Source organism: Coturnix japonica, chromosome 1 (genome assembly GCF_001577835.2).
Source record: "Coturnix japonica isolate 7356 chromosome 1, Coturnix japonica 2.1, whole genome shotgun sequence".
NCBI classification, from domain to species: Eukaryota; Metazoa; Chordata; class Aves; order Galliformes; family Phasianidae; genus Coturnix; species Coturnix japonica.
This window is the reverse complement of record NC_029516.1, coordinates 7702245-7722641: the sequence shown is the minus strand read 5'-3', so window position 1 is coordinate 7722641 and position 20397 is coordinate 7702245. Positions and strand designations below refer to the sequence as shown.

The 20397-nt window shown below is 34.4% G+C and overlaps 1 long non-coding RNA gene across 4 annotated transcripts in view; it reads right to left on the bottom strand.

The window, feature by feature from the left end:
* Positions 1–16419: 16419 nt before the first annotated feature.
* The window catches only part of LOC107320426, a 69215-nt gene continuing 65237 nt past the window's right edge, over positions 16420–20397 (bottom strand). For 3 of the 4 annotated variants that reach the window (XR_001558261.1, XR_001558264.1, XR_001558291.1), the window contains one exon: positions 18740–19752. This is a non-coding gene — a long non-coding RNA (uncharacterized LOC107320426). Of the gene's footprint in view, positions 17485–18739; positions 19753–20397 lie in introns of those variants that run through there. The other variant, XR_001558272.1, reaches the window with a different exon arrangement.

Here is a 20397-nt window from a genome sequence, read left to right as displayed (position 1 = left end):
TCCCCCAAGTGTGTTCTCCTGTTTTATATGTCTGAAAAGGGGGTGCACACATTTGTGGTGAAAGAGTTCAATATATTTCCATGAATAACAGGAATGTGGAATAAAGATACACAGCACACTGATCTGTGAAAGTCTGCTTATTATTTATATGTATATTCATCAGTGTACATATATACATACACCAGTTTTAAACCGAATATTTCACTTTTAATGCCATGAAGACTTTATCATTAGTGCTAAGAGTTTAAGCTAAGACATTATCAGTAATATTTCTACCTTTTATATCTTCTCACAGAACTACTTCCTTTTGGTATTTTCTTTTTCTTTTTACTCTTATTAGGTCTCCTTTCTGTTTTAATATGACAGATTTTATGACCTACTTCTCCCTTGTCCTTTATTTTACACCTGTCCTAAAAATCTACTTACTCTTTCCTCAGTACACTAAGGTGGCAAAGTACTGATAGAATGGATTAGCAAATGATCCACACATTTTTGTTCACACAGAAGTAAAGCATTAGACAAACTGCACTTCACTCAGCAGACCACTATTTACAGTTGTGGCATACAGAAAAGGAGAGTATGGGACAAAATATATGTCCTTCCAAAAAGCATATGGATGGAGATAGTTCCTCACTGATTAAAAGTAAACTAATTTGTGAGCAGTCTTACAAGTTCTGTGATGTAGTCTTATGAAATGAAAGCAAAAATAATGGGAACATTTCAATTCAAGAGGATTTACATCAGGTTCCTGGCACCTAATCTCCAAGATTCGGGGAATGTATATGCTGACTTTTACTAGTTCTTACTGTTTTCAGTGGGAATTTTGTAGAAATTTGTCTTCTTTTCCCTTCAGGTCTCAAATACTGTTACAAACTTGCTATCATTAAGATGAAGCAACTTTTAAGATATGTACCAAAATCAGCTGTTCTCTAGTACAAATAATCTGAAAAAATAATGATGCAATTCAAAGAATAACTGAAATTCATGCTGCAATTTATCTCCTTCAGCTTAGAATCTCCTCATATTCTCTTATCCTGATTGTTCCATTTATTCCTTCATCTCTGGTTTCATTTTCTCACTTTGTCACTTCCTAAAAATGCAGTTTTCTTATTGTCAGGAGATGTTAGCAAAAAAAGCACTAAAATTGTTTTCTAAAACCACAGAGTTTACACTGTCACTTTAGGAATGTTAAATCATATTGAATCAGTCTGAGAGTCCTGCGGATGGCCACAAACATGATGAGGGGTCTGGAGCATCTTCTACATGGGGAAAGACTGAGAGACTTGGTGCTGTTCAGCCTGGAGAAGAGAAGGCTGAGAGGGGATCTCATCACTGTTTATAAGTATCTAAAGTGCAGGAGTCAAGTGGATGGGGCCAGGCTCTTTTTAGTGCTGTGCAGGGTCATGGCAAGGGGCAATGAGAAAAAAACTGCAACACAGAAGGATCCATAAAAACGTATTCACTGTGTGGCTGACAGAGCATTTTAGCAAGCTGCCTGGTGAAGCTGCAGTGTCTCCTCCTCAGGAGGTATTCAAGGAGGTTCCTCCCAGTCCCCATGATTCTTGGATTCCTCGATTCTTCTGAATGATGTTTCAAGTGATATAACTGATCACATACAAGTCTTGTAATGGTTTATATCAATTCGATCTAACACTACATTCTAAAAACACAATGATGTATTTTGTGTCCGCAATAAAAAAGTGACTTTTTAAAATGACTTTTTAAAATCAAGTGAAACATATGACAAAAGAACACATAACTACAAAAATTAAGATAAAGGAGGATTTCTTTTTCTCTGTAGTGACAAAATACTTGTTCTCCTCATACTCCAAGCACAAATAAAGATTGCCACTGTCAGAAAAGTCTTGTATTCAAGGGGCATCGGGATTAAACTTTGTACAATAAAATTCACTGTGAAGTCCAACATGTATAAATGGAGACATAGTTTCAATGTGAAGTTAAACTATTGTGTACATACTATTGGCCAGACTGTAATATTTATTTATTTATTTATTTATTTATTTATTTATTGCAGCTGCTCATGCAAAAATTTAAATGAAGCCCCAGTTGTTTAACAGATCCTCTTATTCATTGCTTGTGTATGACAGCTGATTCTCATTATTATTCAAAAGAGATAATTTTATTTCTTTTAATATATATATGTTTATGCATCCATTTAATATTCCTCAACATTTCTCACTATCATATTATTTCTCATAACAACAATTACAAATTTAGAATAGCTTTAGTTGCCTGTAGCTATTTAGAACATTGTTGAAGGTAAAGCTGTGAATGTTCAGTGTTTCAGTGTTCTGTGCTATCTTCAGCAAAACACAATTTGGAAAATGGAATATAAAAATGTGCAGATGACAAGTAGTCTACAAGTTAGAGGGCACTTAATGGAATTATGTAAAAATGGATCACATCTCTTATTATAAAAACCAGAAGTTTTGATGCCAGATCACTTCCACTTGAAATAGAATCATGCAGAAAAATAACAGTCAGGTCAGTTTACAATAGGTCTTCTAACTGAGGTTTCACTCAGTTGACTACTACACTTCAGTAACTCCTGTAGAAAATTAAACCTCATTAGAAAGGTCTTGACCACTGCACTGGTTAAAAATTGATCCACCATTGAGATATTAAACAAGATCAGGATGTTATACAATGTAGTTTGTCAGAAAAATATTCTGAGGGAACAGAATAGAAATGATGAAGAAAGAACAACTCCTACAGGAACAATTCCCTATCTGAGTTTCATTTTTTTTCCTGAATACAGGTAATCAAGCTGTGGAACAAGTATTCTACCTCTGCAGATTTTCCTTTAGTCCAAATCCAAGATCTGAATGCCTGGATAGTTCATGAACAGAACACTGATTCTGTAAGTGCATTTCAAATAAATTTTAAAAGAAAATGTTCAAGAAATGATAAGAAGGAAAGCCATAAAATGACTAATAAAAAGAAAGAGTTAATCTCTTTGCTGTGCATTTATGCTATGGCACAAGATCAAAAGAACTACTCTTAACATGTTTGACAAGTTTATCTGTCTTGGTAGCATTCTCTCCAAACCAGCAGCAAAATGATGATGAAATATTTATCTGTATTTCTAAAGAGAGTTCATCTTTTGGTCATACAAACTTGTGTTTGTAGTTTCTTGTGGATGAGACTACTCTAATTACTACTCTTCCATGGTTATCCTAGCCTCCCAGTTTTGTCACGGCTGTCTATGAAAGGCTATTGTTATAAACTTGAGTAACTATATTAAAAAAAACAGATACAACTTGCACAAATCACATCTGTACTACCCTAAAGTGTCTAATTTGCTGTGGTTTAGGTAAAAATGCAGGAAAGAACACTTCAGGATGTCTAAGCCAAATTTTTATGGCCAGTTTGTGGATAGCAGAAAAACACCTTTAGGCCAATGAAAGCACATTTAGACTTCCTTGAAATCCTTCTGTAAAGTTTTGCAAAATACTGTTATTTTGCAAATAATACTGGGATAAAATAACTTTCTATTAAAGCAAAATCAAGAGGTAATCTGCTTACAGTTCTAACTTAGAGTTTCTGTTGAAATATAGGACCAAGCAGGACACAGAAGAAAAATCTTCAGCTCAACCAAAATTCACAAATTCATGTATGCAACAATACATGTCCTAGAACATAGAAAATGGACAGTAAATTACATGAACACATATGCTATTTTTGCTACATAGCAGAAGTGTGAGGATGGTATAACAGTTAGGTATAAAGAAAACTAATTAATTCACATATCACGTATTGCTGTTAATTAGTGTACTTATTTATTTTTTTTCCTACAGTTCACCTAGCAACTACTTTTATCCAAATACTGTCTTTAAAATCTGATTTATTGTTGTCTTTTATTTGTAGCTGTGTTTTTTAAAGTATCATTGTAGTATGAAGGGTATTTCAGTGCTGTAATGCTTTTATCACTCTTCTAGTAAGCCATATCTACTTTATATCCCTTGCCCAGATGTGCCAGCTGCCTGCAGTTTTAATGTGAGCTGTCAGAAACAAGGCCCTTGGCATTAATTATTCTGTGAGGAGTTTCATTGTTGGTCAATAAGAAGACCATGCACTTGTAAGTTTAGCATCTCCAGGGAGCTCAAAGAGACCATTTTCCCATTGTAGCTATATGTGAGGCAGCTGCAAATGTGTAATTTAAAATCACCTTCTGCACTTTCTCCCATTCTGAATCCTGTATCCATTTGGTGCAAAATCTGGGATACATAGAAAGAATAGTACAAGGTTTCATATGGAATGCGAATGGTACTTATTGACATACCCATTTATTTTCTTTTCCTTTTTCCTGGAAGGTATGTTGGTCTGCAATTAGGTCTGAGCTGTTCCATGGTTCAGACATATAATTAGTTTTGAGTTTGGCTTGTTTTAATTAGTAATGACTCTGGTAGGAGGGCTTCAAGGTCTACTGAACAAACAGCTGCAACAAGATAGTCAGCTCCATTACAAGTAAGAACATGAACTGTCTGAGCACTCAAAAACTCATTGAGGATAAACAGAGCTGGTTTTTTCCCCCACATGTTAGACTGATCTAGTAAGACAAAGTATGAAAAATTAAACATAGCTGCTATATTCTTTGTAGCATCCAAACCCATATTTTTCCAATCACTTGTGTTACTTCCATTATTTTTCATGTTTGCAGCTGTGACTTTGGTATCAAAATATTCTCTATTTCTGTTATTTTCTTTTCCTAAAACAAAAACAAAACAAACAAGCAAAAAACCCTTTTTATTTAATGAATTCCTTAGCTACATTTTCTGGAATATTTTCTTTCTTTTTTTCTTTTTTTTTCTTTTCTTTTTTTTTTTTTTTCTTTTTTCTTTTTTTTTTTTCCCATCATCTTTTATTAAACATTCTTCTACTGCACAGGAAATAAGAAATAGATGTCTTGCAATAGTCCTTGGATTTTCTATTTAATATAATTTAAAAATATTTTTTATTCAAGTTTCACTGAAATGAACAGAAATAGCAACTCTCATCAAAGACCTCTAAAAAGGGAGGCAGACACCGAGTAACAGGTGAGCAAACAGCCAAATGGAGAAAGGAAATAGAAGGACAGAGAGTTATCATAGCAGACGTTGCTTCATAAATTGCATCAGACAGCTGAATAATAAGGAGATATGATTAAGTAAGGACTATCTTCTAGTTTGCGTTTCAGCAAAGTAATTAGAAAATAAAATAAATGTCTTAAGGGTGTTCACTGTGATGTTTTAGTGATGGGTGTTCTTTCTCTCATGACCTATGAGCTCCTGCTCCATTAAACAAGTGAAATAAATTATTTTCAAGCCACAAAATTTATGCAATGGAAGATATATTCTGTTTTTCAGGATTAGCTAGAAAATAAATGTTAAGTTCTATGGACAGCATTAGTACTTTTATTTCTAGATGCATTTGGAACAAAAATAATAAAACAAATCAGGTTGGGAGAATGAATTAAGGGTACATTTTCTCCAAAGTCTGGAAAGGTTCACTCCTGAATTATATATTTGGAACATGGAGCCCTGGTGGAATGGATGCTCTTTCTTGGTAAGTGATTTAAATACTGGACTACAGAGTTAGTAGTTAGCACTCCTGATGATGGAGTCTGCCACAATAGCTCTTTCTAATGGAACCATAAGTTCTCAAAAAGTTTGTTATCTTCAAAACATACCAATAATAACAAGCTTTAGTATGTGGCAGATACTGTCTTTTTAATAATATTAACAATATTAATAATAATCCCTAATCTTCATAAGGTTACTGAGTTAATTTTAATAAGGAGACTTATATTTCATTTTTATTTATAAAGTTTATTGTAAGCCAATCAGATTAATTACTAATAAAAACATTCTGAAATAAGTATTAAAGTAGAAAAGTATACAGTTCTGAGATTGGGATTTTTTTTTTCTAGCTGTTGCTCTTAAAAGATGACCATCTCTTGACCTTATTGTTTGCTTCCTAACCATTCTCTCCACCTCTGTCCTTTATTTTTAAATTGCATGTCACCAGTCATTCAGGTGTCTTCACAATTACTAAACCAAGTATATTTCATTGCAATTAAAATGTTTAAAATGTCTCCTGAATTGTATTTGGAAATACTGTTTTCATTGTCTTTTTTGTTAGTTTGTTTTTAATGTGAATAAAGAGAGATATTTACAGAAATAAAAAGAAAAAATAAAAAGTTTTTTATTTTTTTAGATGCTGTAGTAAAATATACTTTACAAATGACAATGTGAGTATATTCCTATTTCTTCCTCAGTCCTACCCTGTCAGTTTACAGAAATGCTAACATGCCTGCCTGATCAATAACCTCTGTGGATTCCTGGACAGCAGCATCAATTACTGCACTGTTCCCCAGTGCAAAACAGCTGCTGATATGATGATTTATTAAGCAGCATGGCTGATCTGGATAAAGACAAAAGGCCTTATTCTTCTCTCATTTTCCCATACATGAAACCAGAAGAATTTCATTGACTTCAAAGGAGCTACTACTCCTGTTTTACAGAAGAATGAGACAAACTTGAATCATGTTTGAGTCCCGTGTGCTGACAGGTTAAAGAAAAGTGTATCCATTACACAGTTAGTATATAGAACAAAGCAGATCTGACTACTCATGAGTTCCTCACTGGGATAAGTTGTTTATTAAAGGAAGAAAGATGTCAAAAAGTAAGCGGATGAGAGTATCAATAATATTTCCTCATTAATCATCTAGAAGGTCAGCCCTTAACACACTGTTGTCATTCTTAAAGTCCACCAAAAGCAACTAAATGAGAATACCCTTGAGGAGATGGTAACTCAATCAGCAGCAATAAGAGTCCCTACAAGGCAGGTGTTTCCTTATGCTTCTGTTTTTAAATTGTGACAAATGATTTATGCAAATCAAAACGACAAAACTAAAACTGACATGAGAAAAAGAATTTTTCATTATAAGAGTTAAAACCTGTCTGGGTTTTTCATTCAAACAAATGGTAATTAGGGAAAAGGAACCCCCAAAGTTTCTTCCATCCCATTTTCAGCTACATCATACCTTTTCTCTCACAATACATCTAAGAGAGCTCCCAAAAGGGAGGATAGATTACAGTGTTACCTGAAAAGAGGCTGCAGAAAGGCAGTTGGGCATTAGAATTTCAGTGTCCACATTTTAACAGACTCAAACAAAACTGAGCTGATCTTCATTAATGAAAAACATATTCCACTGGGAGAGAAGGGATGAAATATTTTGAAGATTTAGAATATGGTTATTTTCCCTCCTTTAATTTCTTAAATAAACATTGATGAGACATTTCTGTATATGTTGCATAAAATTAGTGACTAGTAGTATCATCAAATCTGAATGGAAGCAATGTCTGTAAAACACCATTAAAAAGTATTGTAGGGTTCTAGGATGGATATAATTTATTATTATTATTATTTTATTATTTTATTTTTTATATATTATTTATTTATTTATTTCCTATAGATGAAGTATCTCAGAGAATGAGATAAACAAACTGGAAAAAACTGGTCTTCCTGAAGTGTGTGTGCAGAATGCTAGCTTCTACACACTGTAATTTCTATCTTCCTTAAGGTCCAGATTTAGCAGTTTCCTCTAATGATACTCAAAACTGTTGTGACAAAATTTTCTTTTTAAAAACTCATTTTAAATGGAAAAAAAATCCATTTTAATCTGTGCCTCCATGGAAATATTTTTTCTAGGTACTTTGGTAGTGGAGAAGATGTGAAACTGCGGTTTCCATACACTTGTCATTTCTAGGATAATTTCTGCCCTTTACATATAAAAAATTTGTGAGAATAATGAATAAATAACAATTTTGACCTGAGTGAAGATCATCCAGAGTATGTACAATATAAATTCAATAATCAGGTGTGATCATGAGAGAGACTGTGTGTTCCCTGACACTTAAAAATGCACTGGGTATCCTTTTTACAACCTCTTACAAAGTCAGTCTTAATTCTCTTTAACTAAATGCATCAACATTTAATTTAATTGAGCTATTATTATTGACAACAGTAAAAATGACAAAGACAGTGATGAAAATTGTGGGATAGAAGGACTGAATATCTGTTTTTTGAATTAAAAACAAAATCCTCCCATTACTGTAGCTACAGCAAACCACTAAAACATATCTCATAGCTTCTTATGTCTCGACCAAGCCTCTTCTGATACAGTTTGCAGCCACTTCTTCAGGTCCTGTTTCTTGCCTGGGAGAAGAGGCCAAACCCCTCCTCATCACAACCTCCCTTCAAGAAGTTGTAGAGTGTGATGAGGCCTCCCCTGAGAAACAGGAAAGCTGGTTTGTAAAGAACAAAGTCGTTTAGGAAAGGCAACTTTCACTAAACTACAGAAAAGCAAGTTGACAGTTTATTTGGTATGACTCAGTCTAATTTGCTAATATTAGACATAGGAGCACACACATGGAAGTAGAAGCTAAAAGACCAGTGAGCACTCTGAACTTTCCCAGTGTATTACAACAGCAGTTCTACTTCAGTAGTAGAGACAGCAGAAGAAACTCATGGATTGTATTTTGTAAAATGCCAAAGTTTTGTGAGCTAGGCATCCCAGATCCCTTTCACAGATTGTGAAGATGAGTGTCTACCCCCAAGAGATAGCTCATCTAGTCCCAAGACAAATGTCTACAGTATAGAAGAGAAACCAAAGTCTGTCTGTTGTGCATCTCTTCTTTGACCTTAATGGGACTATAGGAGAATTAGCTCAGATTTACAGAAATTTATGCTGTTGGATGTACCAGACAACATTTTGTTGAGTTTTATAGCTTATTTTTGCAGAATCTTTACCTACTTGCTAAATTTAAGTGAAAAATGGTGAAAGAACCTAAACTTCACAGAATCACAGAATCACAAAATGACCCAAGTTGGAAGGGACCTCAAGGATCATGAAGCTCCAACCCCCCTGCCTGGCAGGGTCACCAAACTGCCACGTTTACTAGATCAGGTTGCCCAGGGCCCCATCCAACCTGGTCTTAAACACCTCCAGGGGCGGTGCATCCACAACCTCCCTTGGCAGCCTGTTCCAGGACCTCACCACTCTCCTAGTAAAGAACTTCCCCCTAACATCCAACCTAAATCTTCCCTCTTTCAACTTAAAACTATTTCCCCTTGTCCTGCTATTATCGGCCCTTTCAAAGCCCTATAATCTCCCTTCCTGATTGTAGGTTCCTCTTCAGGTACTGAAAGGCTGAAATGAGGTCACCCTACAGCCTCCTTTTCTTCAGGCTGAACAAGCCCATCTCCCTCAGTCTGTCTGCATAGGGGAGGTCCTCTAGCCCCTTGATCATCTTTGTGGCCCTTCTCTGGACCCTTTCCAGCAGCTCTCTATCTTTCTTGTACTGAGGGCTCCATTCCTGGACACAGTACTCCAGATGGGCCTCACAAGAGCAGAGTAGAGAGGGACAATCACCTCCTTATCCCTGCTGGCCACCCCTCTCCTGATGGAGCATAGTATACCATTGTCTTAATCATTCACCTAAAATGAAACTCTTAACAAGGAAAGAAAGTTAAACCAATAAAACTTTGAGAATTGCACTTGGATGAATGTATCATGAAGGTTCCTTAGTGTATATAGGCTTTCTATTACTAATAATAAGGCATAAAGAAATCACATACACAAACTAGACAAGACTGAATGCTCTATCAGAGGTGATCATCCCCCTAGGCACAGAGAATGAGTTTCTGTCTCACTGGCCTTCTGCAATTTGCCTTCCTCTCGCAGAAATGATATCACATGAAAGCTATGTAAACTATTCTGAAAATCTAAATCATAACCTCATTATAAACATGAGCACCTCTCTTTTAGTATCACATATTTTATACCATATTTCATAAAACAGTTTCAACATTAACAACCTGGAAATTTCTTCATCCATGTTTTATACTGATTTAACCTGAATTGTTCCTGACTGTTCTCTCATTATACATGCTCTACACTCAGTGCGCTTCAGAAGTTCAGTGTTAAACACATGAGTTGCAGGGCTAAAAGCAACTAATTACAAGATCTGTGTGGAAGAGGAAATTGCAGTCTTTGTGATTCAAGATTTACACAGGCAGAAGAACACAGTTGCAGCTATAAAAAAAGATAAATGCAAAATGTGGTTCAGGAACTTATAATGCAGTTTCTAACCTATGAATGAACTTTTATCTCCACCCACAGTACTTTTATTTTTTTTCCCATCAGCTACACTCTGGGAAGGTTAGGAGATATCTCCTTTGTAATTCATGAGTGATGAGATTTCTTGACTTCTTTCTGAGAGCGTAAAAGCTTTATTGCTCCATGGATGTGTGCTATTTATAAAGAGAAAGGACTGGTGCTATACAGATATTTTCTGGCATGTTTTCCTATAAAAGTGTGGATCAGTGAATCAAAAATAATTAAACAGAGTAGCCTCCTAGAAGCTGAGCAAGTACTGTATAATTAAAAAATAGACAAAATAAACAGTGATGAAAAAGAGTTAGAAAAACAATAGGGTCCATCAGGGATGTCTTCTCTTTTGCTGTGTGCCAGGAATCACGGGATGTTCTGTGTTACCTGAAGCCCTGTCACCAAATGGTCAACCCTCTTTTCCAAGATGGCAAAGCCATTGAAGTGGCAGTCATTACTTAGTTTGAGGTTAAACTCAGGAGAGAAACAGAAAATGTCTATTCATTTCGCCATTCAGATGGCGAAAAGAATGTGCTTGACACTACTTGCTGATATTAGATGTCTCTAACATTTCAGGACTCAGGTTTTAAGGCACATAACACAGGATTGAATATGAAAATATATTCAGTGCTTAATAACTCAATAACTTAACTCTATGCCTGGAACCAAAATTTAGGAGGAATTTAGCTGCATCCTATCTACACAATAGTAAAAGCTAAATCCCAAAACATGCAAGGGTATTACACTTCTCTCCTGACCCAACATATACCTAGTTCCTTTCCTAGAGTAATATTTCTCCTCTGCATCTCTACTTAAGAGCCTAAGAGCAAACTCCCTTTCCTTTCTTTCTTTCTTTCTTTCTTTCTTTCTTTCTTTCTTTCTTTCTTTCTTTCTTTCTTTCTTTCTTTCTTTCTTTCTTTCTTTCTTTCTTATTTCCACTTCCCTGCCCCCCACCAGGAAGTAAGGGATTATAGTATTTCTTGTGTGACTTTAGAAACTTCTTCTGTGTCCTGTCACAACTCCTGAACAATGTGTTAAGCACCAGCATTATCGATAGGAAGAGATCAGAAGGTGTGATCTCATTTATGTGAAGTTTAACGGCTATAGATGTGATTCCCGACACTTTTCTCCAGCAGTAAATTTTGCACCAGCTAACAAGACTAGAGATGTTTTCTAAAGATGGATCTTCTAGTTTAAATAATTAAATTGTTTAACTACTTAGATTTAAATCTGTGTATGACACCTCCTTGCAGACATAAGCATAAAAGTGCTTGATGCTTGCAAAAAATCATTTTTTTTTTAAGTTGTCTGTTGCCAAAGTACGCAGAAGTTTCACATATCACTATAGAAAGGTAAGAAACAGACTGTTTCTAAAGCAATAAAAGTTTATTTTATGTCCCATTCTCTTTAACGATGGCTGCTATTACTTCAAATCTCTGTTGGCAATAAAATAAAGGGTACAAAATAATCTCCTTTAAATGTGGAAGTCCAGCACACAGTGTTTACAGAAAATGTGGTTGCTTAAAAAAAAACCACATAAATAAATAGAAATAATAATAATAATAATAATAATAATAATAATAATAATAATAATAATAATAATAATAATAATAAAAAAAAAAAAGCTGCAGCTACCTTCCAATGATGGCAAAATATTACTGGCAGACTGGATGTGGATCAGAGCTGAGAGTAAAGAAATAATAGTCTTGTAAAAATCAGTATCTGAACATAGAACCTGCTTTGTACAAAGAACAGCCTGGAGGGAAAATATCAGCATGAAACATTTCTGTGCTAAGTGGCACCTTTGCAGACCAGCTTTATAGATGCATCTGCTATGTCAATATCAGAGTATCTGAAAGTGGGAGGGTTTGTAATATAGAATCTACAAAATAATGGGTTTACAAAGGTTTTTAAGAAACAAAGTTTGTTTCAGAAAAGTATAGGAATCTGCAAACCTAATTCTGTCCACTGCTGAGTGCATTTACCTGACAAGAGGGAAAAAAAGGACTCTTAAAGCAACAGAGTCTTAAATAAATTGTGAGCAATCTCTGACAGCAAAAATAATTAATTAAACTCAGACCACTAATCTGATAATCTGATTCCTTTCTTCCTAAATTCCATTATAAAGCAGAGAATATACATACATATATGTGTATGGTTATCATATGATGAAAAATACAACTTGGAAAAGCTTTGATCTTCATTATTACACCTTAAAATCAGCCCCATTTGAAGAGGACAAGAATCATTGGACCATACCTCAAAAACTAGTATATTTAATAACTAGACAAGATTACACTCAGCTAATTCTTTTCTATGTTAATTTCTTAATTAAGTACAGTTCTATATATCTCCAATTTTAGGAAATGCAGTATAATAGTGTCTATACAGACTATATTAGCATACCTTAAAAATTAGCTGTTGAGATGCATCTATTCATGATAAATCATGACTTTATTGTTATCAATTTTAAACAATTATGTTTCATGTTTCCTTTCTATTTTTATCATTTTGTTAGATTGCCTAAATTCCTTCCTAGAAAAGTTCTTAAACTGAAACATTGGTAATATAACACCTTAATGACTCTTTTACTGATGTTATTTCAAATGTACACCTCCTTGCTTTGTCTATGCTGGAGTATTTTAAAAGACTCAAGGCTGATTCCCTCAGTATAGGAATTTAGAGTACACTGCACTTACCATTAAGACTCAAAGGCTTATATATACTTACAACAGTCTGAAAATTAGAGAATAATTTTTTATTGAACAGAATATAATTTAAACTGTATTCTCCATTGTTTAATGGATAGGGTAACAATGGAAAAGTAGAGATTATGCACCTTGTGTTTTTCCTTCACTTTTGTCATGAAAAAATTATTTGTACCTGCGCACCTGGCAAGATTTTCGAAAGAGAAAGTGATACTTAGGTTTGAGTTTTAGCTATAAGCTGATATTTTTTTTAAAAAGATATCTTGGAGTAGCATCATCTGCAAGCTGCTTTGCCTGTAGCAAGCATACCTCCTAGCAGGGTAGAAGTACATATTATATTTTTCCAAATCCATCTTCTGACACCTCTTTAAATAAATTATTCTCTGTGTTTGAATGGAAGCACTTAAATGTTAGTGATGGACATTATTATTGGATTTGTTTATTTTTATAAGAGCTACTGTGCTTGCGTGTGGTTTTCTTACCGAGCCTTGCTGCACTCTTTGATGTATGTTAATGATGAGATGGCATCATCACCTTACGTTGTATTCTGAAAATGAGACACTGATTTCTTCCCTAAGTTGCACTAACCATAGTGTGCAAGGATCTTTTCCAAAGGACAATAGGTATAAGTGGTTTTTGTTGACTCCATGCATCTTTATGTATGCAAATCATGTGCAAGAAATGTGCTCTATTTCATTTGGTATTAAATTGAAGTTGCGTATATTAAATATTGTTTTACACATTTATATATCTTCAGGTTTAAAAAAAACATTCTTTTGACTGATGTGCAGATTGCTTTAGCTTTCTTTCTAGACAGGAAAGGTGACAATCATCCTCCTCTATTTCCATATTCTTTGACTTGGAGAAACATTTACATGTTATACATGTATTTTGAAGAATTAGGAACATGAGACTGGAATCAGTACTGTCTATTAAGCATATTGTGCTAATGCAGTCAAAATCCATATGCAATTACTATCATGATTAGAACTAGCTGAAGGGCATGTGATCACAGTAAAAAAGAGTAGATAGTTAAGCATATCAAATGTTATTAGTAAACACAAATATGTGGGCTACAGTTGGGCCTTAGATTAATGATAAGAACTGCACATAACAGAGAGGGGTAAAGTGTATTAGAACATAAGCTAAGAATGAACTACTTTTTACTTGAAATTTTGAATGTGAAAAAATTTCAGTGACAACTCAGACTAGCTGTTTTGTGGGCTATTGTGTTTTCACTAAAGAAGTAAAGTTCTGTGAAAAATATAAAGCTAATATTTTTTCCTTAAACCAGAATTAAAACTCAGTTTCAAAACTATGATAAGAGAAATTTCATCATTAATAAATTAAAACCAACCAACCAAACAAACAAACAGACAAACCAAAACTGTAGCGACACAGCATAATCCTAAATAAAAGTACCTTTGTCAGGTGAATAGGAGATATTGGCTATCTGTGTTATCGTCATTTGGTACATTGAAGCTGATGTTCTGGCAGTATTTTTTGTCTTGATAATAGCTGTAGCATTTCCATTTGAACAGCCCAAATGATGGAATTCATCTAAAAAGCCAATATTATTTCATTTCGGGAGAAAATGTGAATACTTCTTCAAGACTCTGTTCATTGTTTCTGTTTGATCATAAATTAGTACAGATTAGCTTTCCCATTATGATCAATGCTAGGTACTGTTTTTATCTTTCTTCAAAAAGGAAGCAGAACCAAAAAAGCATATTTGTTCATCTTGTGAATCATGTTTAAAATGAATTCATTAGCAGCTGTCAGCCCTCAAGAAAGAGTGTCAACACTGATGAAGACAGCCTCTAAAGGTTTCGTCTTACCTTCATTTATCTGTTGTCCCCAGAAGGTATGAATTCATTAAAAAGAAATAAAGAAGAAGAAAAAAAAAGGAAGAAAAAAACCCAAGAAACTCTGGAGTAATGACTGCTTTTGTCTTTCGTTTAAATGTATTTAGAAAGCTGTTCAGGCTTGAATATTGGCTCCAAATGTTAATGACACCTGTTTCATTGTATGAAAAAAAGAACAGGGCTTACAAGTCTGAACTTTACTGTAGGTCTCTGTGCTACTGTTCCCATGAAATATTACCTCCATCAGTAAAGCTGATCTGATTTATTATTTCTACAGTATAGTATTCATTACTTTGTTCTACAATTCTGCAGGAAAACATTCTGTCTTTAAGTTGTTGTTTTTCCTCAAATAATGAGGCTAAACCCATCTAATGGGCGATAGTTGTTTAAGCAAGATGGTTGAAACAATGAAACTGCTGCTATGGATATATATTATTTTCTATTGCAATTTTCAGTCATTAGCATACAAATGTGATAAAAATTGAATGATTGAAAGACTAGTTCTAGAGCCCAGCATATGCTCCTGGAGGTACTGTCACGGGTTACTTAAATTTACCTATGCCCGTGACAGGGGAAGCCACCCCGTAGGGCCCCCCCCCAACCCAGAGCCCGGAAAGGAGGGGGAAAAGGGGAATGGGATAAAAACAGCGGCAATCTAAGGAGGAAAAACTTATTCTACTAAATATGATATCGAAATACAAGATAACACAATATAATATAATTGAGGCTAATAAATCGAACAAAACAGAGAGAGTCCCCGAAAACCGAGAGGCCTACTGTGAACTCTAGGCGACACGGCTGGAACGCTTCCCACTCTCCGAGAAGTTCGAGAGAAGAAGGAGGGCACTCCAGCCTGGGAACAAGATTATATAGCGTCCTGGTCCCATGACTTATCATTATCCCTGTTGTTCTCTGGGATATGTAGTCTTCTTCTGTGGACTTCACATTCAATAGAAGTATCCATGCTTTACATGATATGATGTGGAATACTGATAGCAAAATTGCAAAATTACAAAACCATGACAGGTACGTAATAAGTTAGGTATTAAGCCTTTCAAGAATAGCTTCTACTCTGGAGAATAATTTAACACACAGCTTATGTAAGAATTCAGCAATTAATGGAGCATTCTGTCCTTGTAGACAAATTTTAAGTATTCTGTATTCAACATGCATTTTAGCTGAAAAGTTAGGTTTTGTTGCTACACAGTCATGCTGCATTATAGATTGTATTTGCATCTCATATATATGCATATTAATATTTTAAACACATTTTGACAAAACATACCACTGTTAAAGGTCACTTGATTTGATCATTTTTTGTTGCCCAGATAGGACTTTGTGTTCCCCTGACAATTTTGCTGGCACCTGAAGTGGAGAAGAGGAATGTGGCTCCAGCATCCGGGAGAAGGCTGAACACCTGAGTTCACATGTTGAAGGCAAAGAGCTTTTCTAGCACACGCTGTTCTTATCCACAGAAATTAGATGAAACGTTAGTGAAATCAGGCATTTTAAATAGATCCTTGAAAATTAATTGATAGTCTAGCTAAAAAAATGAGAGAATTAGCAAATGATTCAAATATTTTACAGATTGTTCAAGTAATTTGCTTATAAAACATCTTACATTTATAAAATTTATTCAGAAATTTAAAAAAAATATTTTTCATCACTTACATTTTCAAAATATTCCCCATATGAGCTTTTTTATAAATACTAATTGATTATTTTTTACACATAACAAACTCTACCACATTTAAGCTACAGCTGCATGTTTAAGTTCCACATTTCCCACCAAAAAGTATTTCTGCCGTGCCAATTGCTACTGCTTTAGAAAAGTAAAATCATTATGCCTCTGTTGTGTTAGGAGTCTAGATGAGGAAATCATTTTACAGAACTATTGTTCTTTACTTTTACAACCAAGTAATTATTGTAATGATTATGTTTCCAGTGAAAGTACTGGCAGAACTTTTTTGGTTTCAAAGGTATGGTTTCTACACATAATACTGATGCAAAATGCATTATCTTTGTTTTCCATGTTTGAAACTGAACATAACATTGGCATAATAAAAAAATAGGGCTGGAATAATCTTTCAAGCTCTATGACAGTGAAGATCACTGAGGAAAAGAAAGCTTCTTGCTTCATCTTTATTTATTGCAAGTGAAAATTTGCTGTATATCCATGTCCGTTATGAAGCATTCATTACACTGCAGAGCAACATTAATCAAACATTCTAATTGGCCTTGATACATTCTCAGTATCACCTGGGCTATCAGAGACGAAAGTGTAAGTCAATATTAATATATTTATAAGAATGAGGTATCCTGCATCCAGATACAAATAAGTAAAGTGACAAAAGAGAGAAAAGAAATCATCTACATTCATTGATTTTATTTAGCTGATTATGATGAAAAAATCACTAAGTGTTACTAGCCATAATGTTCCTTGATGTAGTAATTTCTACCTCCACTTAAAAATGTGCGTGCCCTGTAACCAATTAGTAAGAAATACAGATAACTGCATGTTGTTATGTAAAGGAGTTCTTCATTTGCCTTCTATGAGCCTGGCAATGCATCTGCATGTAATTAAAAAAATGGCAACTAACTTTGAACTTCAAATTTCATGAGAAGCACTGCTTCTTCTAGATGCCAAACATAAAGGATGATGTCAAACACACATTGGCACAAATACATCATTTCTTCTCTTCATGGATGTGATCTATCCGTTTTATTCCCGTGGCATCTGGGAAAAGAAAAAAAAAAAGAAAAAACAACAACAAAAAAAACCATCTTGAAGCCAAACTTACAACACTGTGGGTAAAGTTTCTTTTGCAGTATGTAATTCTAACTGCCCCTGCCCATGCTCCTATTTTTCCTGTTAAAATCTGCTGATTCTGTACATAAATGTAAACATGGAAAATAATTACTTATTTTACTTTTACAACATTAATAGCATTTTGTCTTAGGCAAACACTGTCTAAGTACCACTTCGATACTCTGCCAAACACACTATTATTGTAGGGGGAGATCTTATTTGAATTCTTTTTATGTTTTAAAGGTTGTGTTTGTACAAACAAAATGTATTTATTTATTTATTTATTTATTCATTTGAAGATACCTCTGTCACTGGAATAGTGTCATTTTCAAGTGGATTTTGAAATTGTTTTGCAGGACAATATTATTTGCCCATTATAGTAGAAAACAAAGCCCCACAATTATTGAACAGATTACTCTTAATGTCCTTTCCAGACAGAAGTGTAAAAGTTTACCACAAACTTGCACTATTTTTTCTAATTATCATGCCAAAATCTCCCTGTTCTTATTCTCACCCAATTCTAGCAACAGAATTATGTGATTCTTTGAAGTAGCATTTATAAGGGTGGGGTCCAAAACAGGTTGAAGTTAGTGCTTTTATAGCTTGAAAGTTGCCTGTCTTTTTTTATCACCTTCCCTAAGAAAATGTCTTGACCTAACAGGCTTTCTTTCAGCATCATTAGCTCTTAACAGGTGGCTGGCATTCGCCACATGTTTTTAAAACATAACCCCTTCACAGAGGTTGAGGATCACAAGAAAAGTGCTACAGAAGGCTGCATTTAAAATGATGCTTATAAGTGAAACATTACTCCAGGGAACATTTAAGGAAAGCCAAAAATTTGGGGCAATGGCCATTAAGGTGCTGCTCTGGAAATTGAACGTAAAATGTATAATAGCAGAACCGATTATAAGGAACACATAGAAAATTTATCCTAAAAAGCAACAACAACAACAAATGAACCACAGATTTTTAGTAAATATTTTACATCTGTAATATGTATTATATATGTAATATGCAATATTTATTTATCTGATTTTTTTCTCATAATTTTGTCACATTATAGTGGAAAAAAAGGACGGAATGAATTATATTGTGCATGGTAGGCAATTATTTCCCTCAGTACATAAAGGATGACTTACTTACAAGTGAATAATTCATTCTATGTACTCCATTTTATTGTTGCTTTTGATATCTTTTTTTTTTTTTTTTTTTTTCCATATCAGAAGTACTTACTATACATGAGCTAATACTAGCATCAGCAGCTATGTCCTAAATAGCAATCATTATTGGATGACATAATGGATTTTATTTAAATTTCCATCTCAAGAACTTAATATATGCATTACATCTCTATTACAGTGCAATCTAAATGATACCCAATAAAGAAGGTGTCTTCTTCACATAGATCTGTTGCTGATGTGAGTAGAGAAGTAGTCTGCTTGCTTGGTCATGAGTGATAGCTGTACATTATTGAAGAACAACATGGTAATTCTTTCACAGGCTTACTTAATGACATACACAGAAATCTTAACAAATTTCAATGAGCTTGCACAAGTCATGTGCGTATCAAAGTAGGATAAAGGGAAGAATTAAGTCCAACTGATTTTCCCCAAGGACAGCTTAGAGTTTTAGTGATATACATTATTTCTAGACTTTTGTCAGCTATTGTATGCAATCAGATAAATAGCCAGGATTACATGCTTGTTGAACAGCACCTTTTATTGCAGTTTTCAGGAAAAATGTGGATAAACTGATGAAGTTAATGTCTGTCTTATACAAGACAAAGTTTAAGGTTATTGTAAAACTGAGCATGCATTCCCAGTATATCTGAAAACAGGTTATTTTCAGTTACAGATGACTACTTTTTTCCTTTGACTTTCATGTGTAATACTGCAATAAAATGTGTTTCACTGAGTGAGTACACCCTACCATGGGCGTTTTAGAGACTTCCTATGACACAGTGTGCTGGTATTATGGCATCAGGAATGGTGGGAGGGAATGCCTTTGAACTTCCTCCTCTCTTCTTTGACCCGAACACCTGCATCCTGGATGGTATCTCTCCAAGTTCATAATGACAGTTCAATAGGAAATGGCAATCATAACAGATCCAGTGAAGTCCTGCATACCACATGGAAATAAGGTCAGGTCTCATATGAGCAATAGCTCTTCATGCTGTGGTCTTCAAAAGTCGTCATACTGTGAGGAAAGGAACGTGTAATTAGTGTAACATTTAACAAAAAGCAGTCTATGTCTGTTAACTGTTTCTTGTGTGAACTTTCTTTTATTTTTGTTTTATTTTTTTCCCAAATACTAGCATTTGGCTTTGAGAATATGTGTATTTTATGCATAACTATATATTTTATTTTGATATATGTTACATAAGGCTGTATACTTTTTAAATTAAGACATATATAACTTTAAAACTGTAGTCCCTTATGCTACGTGTGGGACATGCTATTAACTGCTGAATAATTTATCATTTAGTAGTTCTGATTCTAGTTTCTTGCTTTTCTGACTTGGCAAAATGCATGTAAGATTTCTAAGACTGATAGAAGAAAATTGCATAGGTAGTTAAACTATCCCATTGAACCAGGAAGTGAGCATGAAGAGGTCAAGGAGAAAATATAGGACAGATGGATAATAGTACAGACTTTTGCCCAGGGGGGCAAATATAAATTTGGATCTATGTGTTGAGTGAACTGTAGAGACAGAACATTTGTCTGGCGTGGCATTCTGAAATTTGCTAGTAATGTAACCACATGTCTAGCTAGAGAAACTTCAAGGTGAATGACATAGTAAATGACACCTGCCAAGATTCTCAGTCATTGGAAGTTCAAAGTT